The sequence below is a fragment of the Hyperolius riggenbachi genome, chromosome 11 (assembly GCF_040937935.1).
Source record: "Hyperolius riggenbachi isolate aHypRig1 chromosome 11, aHypRig1.pri, whole genome shotgun sequence".
Lineage (NCBI taxonomy): Eukaryota > Metazoa > Chordata > Amphibia > Anura > Hyperoliidae > Hyperolius > Hyperolius riggenbachi.
Genome location: NC_090656.1, coordinates 26,496,924 through 26,511,233, shown reverse-complemented (window position 1 = coordinate 26,511,233; position 14,310 = coordinate 26,496,924).

Here is a 14,310-nt window from a genome sequence, read left to right as displayed (position 1 = left end):
TCCGAACAGAACGCAAGTACAGAGCCATCTGTCTTCACAGGAGCACTGTGTCACCAAAGGCGTATTTCACCAGTTGGTTGTATATTTTACGGCCAGAACCCGAAGTCTGGCCACTTCGGGTTCTGGCCGGCCAATATGCGAAGTGGACGTAATGTCAGAATTGAATGAATTCCAGCTGCTCCAACTCCTCCTTCCGCCTCCCTCCTCTCACCAGTCGGCTCTGGCTCCTCCCCTGTCCCCACCTCTCACCACTGGCAGTATCTCTACCCACCCCTACCGTTCGTTGCAGGGAAAAAGATGGTGGGTAGGGGACACTGGACCCAGCTGCCAAAGATTATAGGAGGGGGCTGAGCGGGAAACCAGAGCCATCGAGGGGAGCAAGAAGAGGAGCTGGATTTTTGTGCTGCTCCATAGGTTCCGCCCTCGCCGTCACCCTCCTGCCTCACCACCCCTGAGCAACTTAGCAACCGCTAAGCTCCGCTCCGCTGCCGCTCTCATAACTGGCAGAGGATATCGGGGACACAGTGGGAAGATGTGTATGACACTGGCGCAGGGCAAAGGCAGGTGGACACGTTGAGGGAGACAGGGGTAGAAGCCAGAGCCGTTGGAACAGTGCCGGGCCGAGGCATAGGCTGGAGAGGCTCCAGCCTCAGGGCGCAGTGTAGGAGGGGGCGCAGAATTCATTCAGCTGTCATTCCTAATTGTGTTTGAAGCAGAAAGAAATAAGAAAAGGGGATACATGGCAGTGACTGCAAGCCATATAACTAGATATTAAGGTGTTGGGGAGGTTGTGGGCCCTGTGGCGCCTCTTAGTCTAATAGCAATCAGTGTGTGATGGCTGGGGTGGCAGGAATGGAGGGGCGCACTTTGGTGTCTCAGCCTTGGGTGCTGGAGGACCTTGTCCCGCCTCTGCGTTGGAAGTCCTCCGATTCTGAAATTTGCCAATGTAACATGCCCACTTTGGGTTCTGGCCATAACATATACATGAAACAGGGGTGACAACGCTGGAATGAGGCAACCGAGAGGGGACAGGGAAGGTTCAATAGGATCCACAGCCTTCCCTCTACATACACAAAATGGGAGGAGGCACTCCAATGTAGTATGCAATGGGTAAACATGGATAATGAAACAGTCTTACCTCAGGTAGAAGTTTTTTTTTTGTTTGTTTGTTTGTTGGTTTTCACTTTAATTTTATTGGACACAGAAACAGGCGACGCGTTTCGTGGGACCTGCACACTTCCTCAGGTCTACAGCACAGCGTCTTATGCAGCTGAACGCATGGACTGGGAGTGCCTAGTCCATGTGTGGTCTTACCTCAGCCTCCTACTTGAGGTAAGACTGTTTCATTACTCACGTTTACCCATTGCATATTACATTGGAATGCCTCCCCCCATTTTCTGTACAGTTTTCCCCTCCACCTAGGGGTGTACCCTGAGATAATTATCCAGTGGACCTTTTTCTGGAGTGCGACTCAACCTATCCTGAAGAGGATACCCAATCCGCATGGAGAAAGAAATTCTCCACCTGCCTGATACTCTGGTCGTCTAATAGTACTGTAACCCAGATTTGTAAGTAGTATTTGTTTCACACATTTAGGCTGCTTTCACAGTGGGACGTTACAGGCGCACGTTAGTGTAGCCTGTAACGCACCCCACCGCACATAATGAAAAATCAATGGGCTGTTCACAGTGCCCACGTTGCGTTACAGTGTAACGTTGCACCTCAAGATAACGTACTGCATGCAGTACTTTATACGCAGCTAAGCCGCGTTAGACTGCTTGCACATGCTCAGTAATGTTGAGGAGGAGGGGAGAGCGGAAAGGCACATGGCTAATTAATATTCACTGCACGGTGTGACGTGCAGTGTTTACTTCCTGGAGCGGCTGCTCTGTGTGGCGATTGGCTAGCGGGACCACGTGATGCCGCATGCTTCCAAGAGTACGCATCACGGCATCACGGACGCCAGAGTGAGCTGCACAACGCGGCTCAGTCTGACGTCCACATCCAGCACCACCAGGCGTTGCGTTAGAGGCACGTTATGTGACCATAATGTCCCCTAAAACGCAACGTCCTGGTGGGAAAGAAGCCTAAGTAATTAACTGGAGATACTACACTATCTGGCGCTCCTGTTGCTTTCTGTTTCTTTTATTCTCTTACAGTTCCTGAGGTTCGTCATCTGAATTTCATTGACCGGACACCCCCTCTTTCCCTCTACCTAGGTAAGTATCAAACTTTTTTTTGTTTGTTTCAGTTTTACTTTAATTATAATAAACACATCACTGCCTGCACATAAGAGGAAGATAAGGAATCAGGCTACAAATCCACTGTATGGCTCATAGTCACATGATCACTATTGTGTAGGCTCACGCCTGTGTCTGAGAATATGACATTTTAGTGAGAGGAATATGGACGCTGCCCTATTTATTTTCTTTTTAATCTCTTTCAGTTGCCTTGCTTTCTTGCCTCAAATACCTCAAGTCACTATCCCAAAAGTAGTATGCAGGTCAGGGGCTCTGACTAAAGGTTGCCTGGTTGTTTTAGGTGTGTGATTCAGATACCACTGAAGTCAGGAAAACAAATATAGCAGCCTCCATGTCCCACACCCCTCTTATTACAGGGCTACTACAACCATTTCAGACCGCGGGTTGTTTTCACTTTATGGAGGAGAGGAATTTTCACACTTCAGCACTCCTCCCTTTCAATTCCCAATAATTTTATCACTACTTATCACAACTAAATGATCTATACCTTGTTCATTATTTCTCAGTTTTGGGCCATTATAGTTTTAAAATAATCTATGGTGCGGTAATTAAAACTCACACATTTTATTTGCCTATTTGTCCCGGTTATTGCAACATTTAAATTATATCCTTATGACAATGTATGGTGACAGTATTATATTTGGAAATACAGGTGTTTTTTTCAGTTTTACACCCATCACTAATTATTAGCCCATAATTGAATAATGATATACCCTCTTGACATATATAATAAAAAACATTTTAGTCCTGAAGTCTGTAGGTGTAATTTTACTATTTGGCCCAAGATGACACATTATTTCCTATAAGCGTACAATAAGTACGTTATTACACTTCGGAAGTGACGCAAGCATCTCATTGATGCCTGCAATCCAGCGGGCCTAGAGGCAAGATGAATGAATAGGGACAATTCACTAATCTAATGATTGTCGGCCGGAACAGTGGAAACGAGCAAGCGAGAGGCAGCATGGCAGAACCGATTGAGAATGATCACTGTTTTTGAACAAAAACAGTGATCATTCTCGGCGGAGATGCACGGATTGGCTCAGGGGGCCTCTGTCCCCTGCCACCAATCTCCCCTGATGTCGGGACCATCACATTTGCGGGCTTCTGCTTGCTCGGTCGTGCGCACGGCCCAGCAGACTGCATGGACATGAGCCTCACGTCCCTTTTGCTACAGCAGCACCTGCCGCGGATGTGAGGCTCATGTCCATGTGGCTGAAGTGGTTAAAGGGAACCTGAATTGAGAGGAATAAGGAGGGGGGGGGGGCTACCATCTTCATTCTCAAATAAACAATGCCAGTTGCCTGACTTTTCTGCTGATGCTATGCCTCTAATACTAAAGAGCACTATCCCAAAATGAGCGTGCAGATCAGATGCTCCATTGGCTGGCAGTGGCTGCATGCTTGTTGCAGGTGTGTGACTCCAACACAACCAGGGCCGGATTTGTACTCTTTACCGGCCGCCCAAGGCCACGTTACCAGCCACCCTCCTTCAGTACAGGTAGCGAGGTGGCCCTTGCCCTTCCATCCAGTATAGGCAGCCAGATGACCCCTCCCCTTCTCTCTAGCATAGGTAGCCTGATTCCCCCCCCCTCCCCAGTATAGGTAGCCAGATGATCCCTCCCCCTTTCCTGCAAGTATAGGCAGCCAGATTACTCCCTTAACCCCCCCCCCCCCACACACACACACACACACACACACACACACACACACACACTTTAAGTATTGGTAGCCAGCTCGCCTTCACACCACAGCAGCCATCACTGTCACTCATTTCTCCGCTCATCTCCAGTGCAGAAGCTTCCTCTTCCTTTCCGTCTCCAATGCTTCCCAAGTCCATAGCCGCCGGCCACAATGCAAAAGTGCACAGAGAGCAAGGTGGCTGCTGCACAGGCAGCTAGCAGCAGAGTACTGCGGTCAGACGCTTGCCTGATCTCCCTGCATTGCAGCATTTGCAAGCTTGCAAATGCTGCACCAGTTTACCCTGCTGCTTTGGTGCCCTTGCTGCTGTGGTGCCCTAGGCCATGGCCTAGGTGGCCTTGGCCTCAATCCTGCCCTGAACACAACTAAAGCCAAAAGCTCAGCATGATGGCCAGGCAACTGATATGGTTTATAAGGGAACAAAGATAGCCTCCATATTCCTCTGACTTCAGGTTCCCTTTAAAGGAGTGATCCAAGCTGAAAAAAAAAGATACACTTACCTGGGGCTTCCTCCAGCCCGTGGCAGCCGTCCTGTGCCCTCGCCGCAGCTCCGGTGGCTCCCAGTCTTCTTCGCTGGCGCAGCCGACCTCGCCAGGTCAGGTTCTGGGCCGGCTTCTTCTGTGCTCTACGGCGCGGGTCACGTGGCCTCACATGGCGTGCGGAGTACCGTCCTGATGAGAGGCCACGTGACCCACGCCGTGGAGCGCAGAAGAAGCCGACCCGGAACCCGACCTGGAGAGGTCGGCTGCACCAGCGGAGAAGACTGGGAGCCACCGGAGCTGCGGCGAGGGCACAGGACGGCTGTCACGGGCTGGAGGAAGCCCCAGGTAAGTGGATCTTTTTTTTTTTTTTAGCTTGGATGTTTCCTTTAAGAAATATAAACCTGTGAGTAATACAAAGTAAGGTACAAAAATCCATTCAGAATTGTCTCTGACTCTAGTCCCTCCAACTCCCTCTAGTGCCATCATCCCGTCCTCTTTCTTTGCCTCTAAAAAGAAATTCAAAGCTTGTGATTTTTTTTTTTTTTTTTGCTTCTGCTGAGTTGCTAAAGATGGATAACAAACTCCATCAGCTGTTGGAAAATAACGCAACTGTTAAATGCAATAAGTGACATCCATTATTCACGTTACAACATATAATGATATTATAAATAATGGAATATCCTACATTAAGGAGAAGTTGCAAGTAGTCAGTTTAATTATAGTTCATAAATTTCTTAGCAGCTCCTCTTATGGCCATGCCTGATTAATAGGCTGGCTCCGACTCTTGTGCCGCCGTAACTCCGATGCCTCCGTGGCTGGCATCTAAAGGCGAGCGCCGTCGCTGCCGCCGTTTTCGCGCCCTCGGGTCTCAGTTTGTGCAGAAGCAGCCTCGGTCAGCAGTTATGTTTAATAGCTTGTTAGAAGTGCTCGCGGGCTCAATGAAGCCTGCACTTCCCATAAACAAAAACATCTTTTTGGCACTTACGCCACGCCGCCGGGCGCGGGGCCAGTCCTACCTGCAGTGCGTCCTTTTTAAATGTATTTATTCTAGAATAGATCTGGGAATTTAATTTACAGATCGCAGCGCTCTAAATCAAAGCCGAGAAGGGCAACCACAAACTAAACAGGTTCAAGGCTTCAATTCCGATCAGAAACGCCGCCATAATCCATTCCTGATGTAATATAAAAACGTGTGAGTGAAAAAGGGGGGCAAGGAAATTTGGGCACCCATTTTTAGCTAGTAGAATATCATTATAATTTACCAATATTTTACATTTTAAAAGTGTAAATTATCGTAGTAAAATAACACTGCTCTCACACAGAACCCTCCCTTACTGATGCCTAACCATCCCGCCCCAAGCTTAACCTTAACACCCCCCCCCCCTCCCTCTCATGCCTAACCTTAAAGGACACCCGAGGTGAAAATAAACTAATGAAATAAACAATTGTATCTATCCTCCTTCTCCTAAAATGACTTTTTAAGATATTCCACAGTTTTATTTTATACTTAAATCTACCTTTTTAAGTTTTTACTGTTTTATTCATTTTTGCTCAATGACACATTCATTGAAATATACCAGAGCTAAACATCTATGAATTATTGACCCTTTGTATCTCTTTCTTGCTCTCAGAAGCCATTTTCTGCTAGGAAAGTGTTTTATAGTAGTAATTTCTTATCAGTGAGAGTCACACTGTAGTCTAACCCAGTCCTGACTCAGACAGGAACTGCCGCTTACATACCTGATGTTTAACTCTTTCAGGCGGAGAAAGAAAAAAAAAGGAACACAGCATAGTTATTTGTGTGCTAGGCACTGTACATACAGATGTCTATCTCATCATGTCACATGTCACCTCAGATGTCCACCACTCCACCAATGCCCAACCCTTACAAACACCCGCCTCCTTGCCTAATCTTAACCCCCCCCCCCCCCCCCACGCTTAGCCCTTAAAAACATCCCCTCCATGTCTAATGTTAACTGCCCCCCTACACAAACACACACCTAACCGACCACTATCATCAATCCCCTATTATTACAATCATTCTGGGGTGTCACACCACTGTAATCCAAAATACTGTATATTTCCCTTGACAACCCAAAGGCTTTGCTTTTCTGCTACAGTGATATACAGTATTCATTCCAAGGGGAGGCGGGATCTTCACATCCATAGGGATGCTGGCTCTTCGTACGCAGCATTTGGAAGTTATCACTCTAATCTCAGTAACAGCTGACAGCCATGTAAGAGAGTTCTCCTGTCACAACACTGATATCTGGAAGAAGTCTGAGAGCTCTGGCTCATAAGTAGCTATATACGGTACTTCAAATAATTGTGGCACCATCTACATAGCCAAACTTTTGTTGATGTCAGCACTATGCACAGAACAGAGAGAATTCCCACAATTCTGGAACTAGTCTATGTGGCACCTTACCTGGAAAATATCCGTTTTTAAGCTGTATTTGTACTAGGAGCCTTCTAAACCCCAGCTGGTCCATCCTGGTGTACAAGAAACATGAAGTGGTCATAATATAATGATTATGTGTCACAGAAGCACAAGGTGAAGCAGCACACTGTACATACACACTCCACCCCTCTCAGTCTCCTGTGCCCCCTCCCCAATCCATCAAACTTAATGCCATGTGCCCCCCTGCTCTTCACCCCACTCAGTCTTCTGTTCCTCCTCCCCAACTCCCCAATACACCCCACTTAATGCCCTGTGCCCCCCTGCACTTCACTCCACTCAGTCTCCTGTTCTTCCTCCCCAACAATCCATAAGCTCAATGCCCTGTGTCTTCCTGCACTTCTCCCCACTCAATCTCCTGTTCCTCCCTTGCACTGAACCCCATTTAGTCTCCCCCCCCCCCCCCCCCATACACATGCATTCCATTACACTCAATCTCTGGTGCCCACCTATTTCACCCCACTCAATCTCCTGTGCGGCCTCCCCCTCTTCACACCTTAATCTCCTGTGCCCCACCACCACTCTAACCCACTCAAACGCCATTTCAACCTTCACTTCACCCCACTTAATCTCCTGTGCCCCCACCACCACCACTCAAACTCCTGGGTCACCCTTCACTTGACCCCACTCAGTCTCCTGTGCTCCTCCTCTCTACTAAATTTCCTGTCCCCCTTTCACTCCACCCCATTAAATCTAATGTCCTCCCCTGCACTCCACCTCACTCAATTTCCTTTGCCCCCGTTTTCCACCCCACCCCATCTGCTGTCCAATGGTCTTTCCCAGCCAATGTTTGATTGACAAAACAACTGAACATCGATCAAGCGCCCCTCATTTTTTATTACTAGATTTTCATTAGATTCAATAATATATTACTGTAAATCTTACATCTAAATCTATTCAAAATGCTTTCTTACATATGTCCCTCCTGCACAGGCTTTTCCATAGTCTCCAGCTTATTACTGCAGTGTTGATTAGATAGCAACTGAAGCACAACTTGTATGTTGAGGAAACTGTGGTAGAGGGTAATCGACACCCTGAAAAAAAAAGACCACAGAAACAACAGGAGCTTAAATTGTACAGTGCCTCACAAGTTAAAGTGGAACTGAAAATATTATTAAAACTAACAGTTTCACTTAACTGGGGCTTCTGCAAGCCCCTTGCAGCCGTCCCATATCACGCCGGCCCTCCGCGATCCTCCGTTCTCCCGCCGCCAGCTAGTTTTGGTTTTGCTGAAGGGCCACTGTACCTGCGCGGCTCTGGCCACACGTATCCTTCTTCACGTTCTAGTCGGCAATAGCGCTATAGCAGACAGGAACGTAGAAAATGGATACGCTTGGCAGTGCTGCGCAGACGCACTGGCCCCTCGACTTACAAGTCGAAGAATGAAACTAGCTGTCGGCGGGGAACGGAGGATTGTTCAGGAGCGCCGTGGGACAGGATGGCTGCAAGGGGCAGACAGAAGCCCCAGATTAGTGAAAATGTTTGTTTTATTAATGTCTTCAGTACCGCTTTAAATGGCAAATGTAAAAAAAGAGCTGTGATACTAACAAAGGAAGGTTGCACAGGGGGCAACCAACTACCGAAGTCAGGTGGAGATTTATAAACCCGACTCTACTCGGGTGACCTGCAGGAACTGGATCACACTCTTGGCAAGACAACAAAGGACCTATCAATGGCAGAAGCACTGGGTACCAGAGTACACCCCTCCAAAGGAAGGTGTAAAGCACAGCATGTTATGTGGTTCCACGCCCACTCCCCTAGGCCAAATATAGTACCAGAGATGTATCTAGAGCCAAAAATGGATCGCCTCTGTTCTTGGCTCTATATCATACATGTCACACTCTGGCCCACAGAGCCATTAAATTTGATCCTCAATGGGTTTCCCCACTGTGCATTATGTTTGGCCCACTCTAGAGCACCAAAGAAGCAATATTGGAGGTGGAGCCCAAGAACACCAGGGAAACCAAATGGGGAGGTAGGGGGATAGCACCAAACACTATGGGAACTGTATAGGAGAGGGAGGAGGACCATTTGACAACAGGGAATTGTATAGATGAGGAAGGGTGGACCACTGCACACCAGGGAAGGGTAAATAGGACCACTAGACACCAGAGAACTGTTTAGGAGTAGGAGGGGGCAATTAGTTACATACATAGTTGGGTTGAATAAAGACATACTTCCATCAACACCAGTGAACTTTATAAGGTGGGCTCTAGACATTGAGGTTGGCCCGCGACTTGGTTCCGGTGTTCAGTTTCGGCCCACTTTGTATTTGAATTTGACAACCCTGCTCTAGATACATCTCTAGCACTGTATTTGGCATGAGGAAGTGGGCGTAAAACCACAAAACGCATTGCTGTGCATAATTAAACTTCATATGTGTATGAATATTTTATTACTGAGGTAAGCCACCTCTCCCTTTATTATTTTAGCTGTTTTAACAAAGTTGTGTCTACCATTGGACGCCTCTTCCCCCTTTATGTTGTTGAGGAAGTTCAGCTATCCTTTAACCCAGCCCAGTACTTGATTCCTTTTGGTTTAGCACTATGGTAAGTTCTCCTGGCACATTTTCCCGGCGGCGGTGTTGCGTGTGCCAATCCCCACGTGGCAATGACACGTCAGTCTAAGCGCTACGTGTTTATTCCTCGCGTTGGAAGAGACAGAACGTAAACACCCATTCCCTCCTGGCGTTTGATGGACAAGGGAACAATAGCAGGACATTAATCATTTGTAAATCGTAGCAGAACTCAACCCGGCGACGTCCTTCACTGCTCCAACCTTGTCAACGCTAACAGCCTTTTATTCCGCAGCTCTCTAATCTGCGCTATGGCTCCACTAACGCGCCAATTACAGCTGAATTATAGTAATCAATATCATCTAAGAGCCTGCTTTAATACAGTGAAGAGAAAGGAGTGTAAAGATGACGAATGGGAGACGTACCGTTTTAGGAAGGAACATGGATTTTTATGGAATTAATAACTTTTTTCCCCCATACTTGCTATGCTAGGAGTATAATTCTAATGGAGTAATAAGTAGCATTAGCGATCAATTTTAATCCTATCATATGCAAATGCCAATGGGGTGATATACGGCGGCGAGTGTACAGTGTTATTCGGAGCAAGGTCATGAGATTTCCTAAAGGCTTAATGCAGAGAATTCATTTGTCTCGTCTCTCTCTTTCTCTCTCTCCACTTAATGCAGAATTAGTACTCCCAGAATCCTCTGCTTTAGTTCTGGTTCAGCGGTGCTGACCTACAGTCCACAGCAGTTCTCGTCAACCTTTTAAAATGAAAATGTGCTTGTAAGTAAGAAGTAAAGTATGGTTTTCAAGTGTACTTGCAAACAATAGCCACCGATGAGTTAGCGTCACAAAGACAATTCCACATGTACGCTTTCTTTGCACAGCTTCCAGGAAGAACTGCATCACCTAAAAGACAATCTAGGCAGTTGCCCAGGGGCTGGTGAGTAAACACCATTCATGCAAAGCTGGATCACCCACTAGGACCTGGATCACCCACCCACTAGCTGGATCACCCATTATTCAGAGACTCATTCTGGGAGTACTAAAGGAGGCTCTAGCCAGGGATGTTATAGATGAATCTTTATTAACCTATTTACATCAGACCGATCCGACTACACCGCATAGTTATATTTTACCAAAAATTCACAAAACATTGGTTTGTCCACCCGGGCGACCGATTTTGTGGAAGGAGTCGGATCGGTCTTTGTTTTCCTGGCACAATACCTTGATAAACTCCTACAGCCCATGGTGCAGTCTCTTGATTCTTATTTAAGAGATACTAATATGTTTCTTGACAGGCTGAGGACACTGCCTATTTTGGATGCTGATGTGGCCTTTGTGACTCTTGACGTCGAAAGCCTCTACACCTCCATCCCTCATGATGGTGGTGTAGAGGCAGCAGACTGGTACTTAATGACACAGTCTGATTGCACTCTCCCTCAGAGAAAGTTTTTGATTAAACTATTGGAGGTTGTACTTACAGAGAACTATTTTGAATTTGGGGGGCGGTACTATGGACAACTGCGGGGCACTGCTATGGGCTCCAACGTAGCCCCCTCCTATGCAAACCTATTCATGGGGTTATACGAGGAAACTTTCGTTTACCTCAATCCCCTTTTTCGCAAATATGCGCTTTGTTGGTGGCGTTACATGGACGATGTGTTTTGCATTTGGAGGGGGCCGCGTTGTGCTTTGGATGAATTTATCCGATTGACCCATCAGCAGTGTCCTGCAATCAGACTTACGGACAATTGGGACCTTGAGCAGATTTCTTTTTTGGATGTTCTAGTGAAAAAGGGTGATGGAGCACTGTCTACTGACCTGTTTGTGAAGTCTACTGATAGGAATTCCACCCTTCACTATGGGAGTTTTCATCCCATTTCAGTGAAGGATGGCATTCCTGAGAGCCAATTTGCACGTATTGACCGTATTGTGAGTGAGCCAGATGCACGTATTAATCGGCGGAAAGAATTGTTGCGTTAATTCCATATGCGGGGCTATCCCTCTGAAGTGTTGCATAGAGAAAGGTTGCGGCATTGACGCAATATGGGTGGGATACCACGTATCCCCTTTGTGTCTACCTTCAACACCTGCAGTGATGGTGTTGCTAGGGTTATACGTAGACACTGGCATTTGTTACGAGATGGCTTCCCGAGGCTACCGGAGTTTCGGTACCCACCAATGATGTCTTTCCGCCGTGCTCCAACTTTGCGCGATAAATTGCGCGTCAAACATACATCACGTGAACAGGCTCCCTCACGTAGGACGGGCATGTTTCCGTGCCTGTCCTGTCATATGTGCAATAGTGTTATACGAGGCAATACTTTCCAACATCCTACTTTGGGCACTGTGTTCCATATTAGGGAGCACTATACGTGTGATTCAGATTATATTGTTTTCTTACTGGAGTGCCCATGTAGTTTTGTTTATGTTGGTATGACGACACAGTGCCTTAAGTTGAGGATTTCATCCCACAAATCAGCGATTAGGAATAAAACAGCAGGTCAGACAGTGTCAGAACACTTCAGGGATTGTGGACATAATGTTTCCCAGTTGAGGGTAATGGCCATTGATGGGGTGCCCCCACAGTGGAGGGGTAACAAACAGAAAGAATTGCTGCGGAGAGAAGCGGCATGGATCAAACGATTGGATGCCATGGGGAGGGCGGGACTCAATCGAGAGCTAGATCTGGGTTTCTGTTTATGAATACTGTATTCACATCTGCTGTACTGTGTAATATTACAATGTATATTTTAATTCTTTTGTACTTTGATGAGCTTATTGGTGTTTTTAACTTTTCTTGCAGATCTCACATTTCTAGGATTGAGTGGCAGAGGAGTTCCCCTTTAAAATCGCGGATGGGTGAGTGCTGAGTGTGGTTTGGCCGTTTTTGTATATAGCGCTGTATTCATGCGCCTTGTTTATTTTTGTCATTTGGTAACTTGATTACCTATTGCCGCCTCCAGCTCCACCCATTCATAAGGTTTGCTTTTTGTCTTTGTACGCATGGGGGCGTCGTCGGGATTATTTTGCATACCGCCCGCCCTATCCCATACATGCGTAGTATGTTACGCATGAAGAGCTGTTGTTAGCTGATTACGTGTAGCGCCGTCCGTTCTTGTTACGGCTATGCGGCGTTTTGTATGCATTGCGCTCCTGTTGGCAGCGGTCAGCTGACTATGGCATGTGACTTGTCATGTTATCATGACGTCACATTGCCTGTTTGGGATCGTTACAACAGCGTCGTTTGTCTTTGGGGGAACGCCTCTTGACTCTGCGATTGGTGAGGTTCAAATTTGTACACTGCTTTTATATTGGTGTCCTATTTTTAACTTGAGTCTTCCATCAGGTCCTCTGCTATAGTGTGTTGGTGATTGGCTGATGGAGGACACATGGGCAATTGGATTTTGATATATATATATATGTATTGTTTATGTGGTCATTTGATGATCCTGTGCAACTTGAGAAAGGCCCGTGGGGGCCGAAACTGCGTTTGTCGTTGCTATCATTTTGATGCCAATAAAGTTATAAAGAGCTATTAAATACATTGAGTGGTGCCGGTCCTTTGGCGGAGTTCAATGGAAGGTATAGGAAAAACGCAAACACTCAGAAAATTGCTTTGTGCAGCAATTGTGTTCGCATTTTTAAAAATAAATACATTGCATTTACTCTTTTCCAGATCAAAGAGTTCACTTCTTGTCTGACGTCAGGAAGTGTAAAAACTCAATCACTTGGCAAAACCGCCTAGAAAAGCAGTTCACAGAAAAAAAACACAGCGCGCAGGTAATTGCCGGGAATCGGAAATAAAAATAGCCTCAAAAAATGACAAACGCAGACGGATGTGCAAACGGAACGCAATGTGAACAAGGCCTCAGTGTCTGCAGCAGGTCTCAGACCTTACTAATAAGGTAGTTACTAAAGTATAATGTACTGGTCAGTACCTATTCAGTAAGGAGTTCAAGGCAAGACTGCCTAACACTACAGGGTGGCCTCCTGAGCGCACACTAGTGGCTGCAGCTCTTGAGCGCTTTGAGTCCGACAGGAGAAAAGCGCTATACAAATGTTTGGATTATTAATTCAGCAAATTGTATAGTTAGTGGCCACCGGGAACATTAGCTCTATAAGCAAGGTACTTTTCAGAATTTCTAAACGGCAATATAGTGGCAGGACTGTTTCTAGCCTTTTTGTCACTCCAGGCAAAAAGTCCTGTGCCACTTCCTCCCCCCCCCCCCCCCCCCCCCCAAAAAAAAATAACAAAACAAAACAACAATAACACACGCACACACTAGAGAATATAGAATATATCGAGTATAAACCATATGCCGTATAACGCATAATACAGAGTGTAACCAAGATACAAACAATCCCCAATCCTGGTGCGTTTCGTTGCGCATCCCCTTCCACTCCCACAGCTTAGTGTGTAAATGCAGAGTATAATGGAGCTGTGCTCTCACCTCTCTGCCGGAGTCCACAAGGGGACAGAAGGAGCCACAAAGGGGGACAGAAGGAGGCACAAAAGGGGACAGAAGGTGGCACAAAAGGGGACAGAATGAGGCACAAAGGGGTAGAGAAGGAGGCACAGGGAGACAGAGGGATGCACAGGGAGACAAAAAGAGGCACAAAGGCAGGCAGAGGGATGCGCAGGGGGGCAGAGGTGGCACAGAGGGACAAAGTGGAAGATGCCTGCAACTTCTTGTGATGTGTGCTCCTCAGGGTCGTGCGATGCTGCTGCTCCTCAGGACACCAAACTTCCTGCTGCTGCACAAACACACAGCAGGAACAGTTGATCAAACACCTGTGGGGTGCAGGGCTTTGTTGGGGGGGGGGGGGGGGGCAGGGTTTAATTCAGGGGCATGGCGTCCCCATGAGCAATGGCACTCCAGGCAAT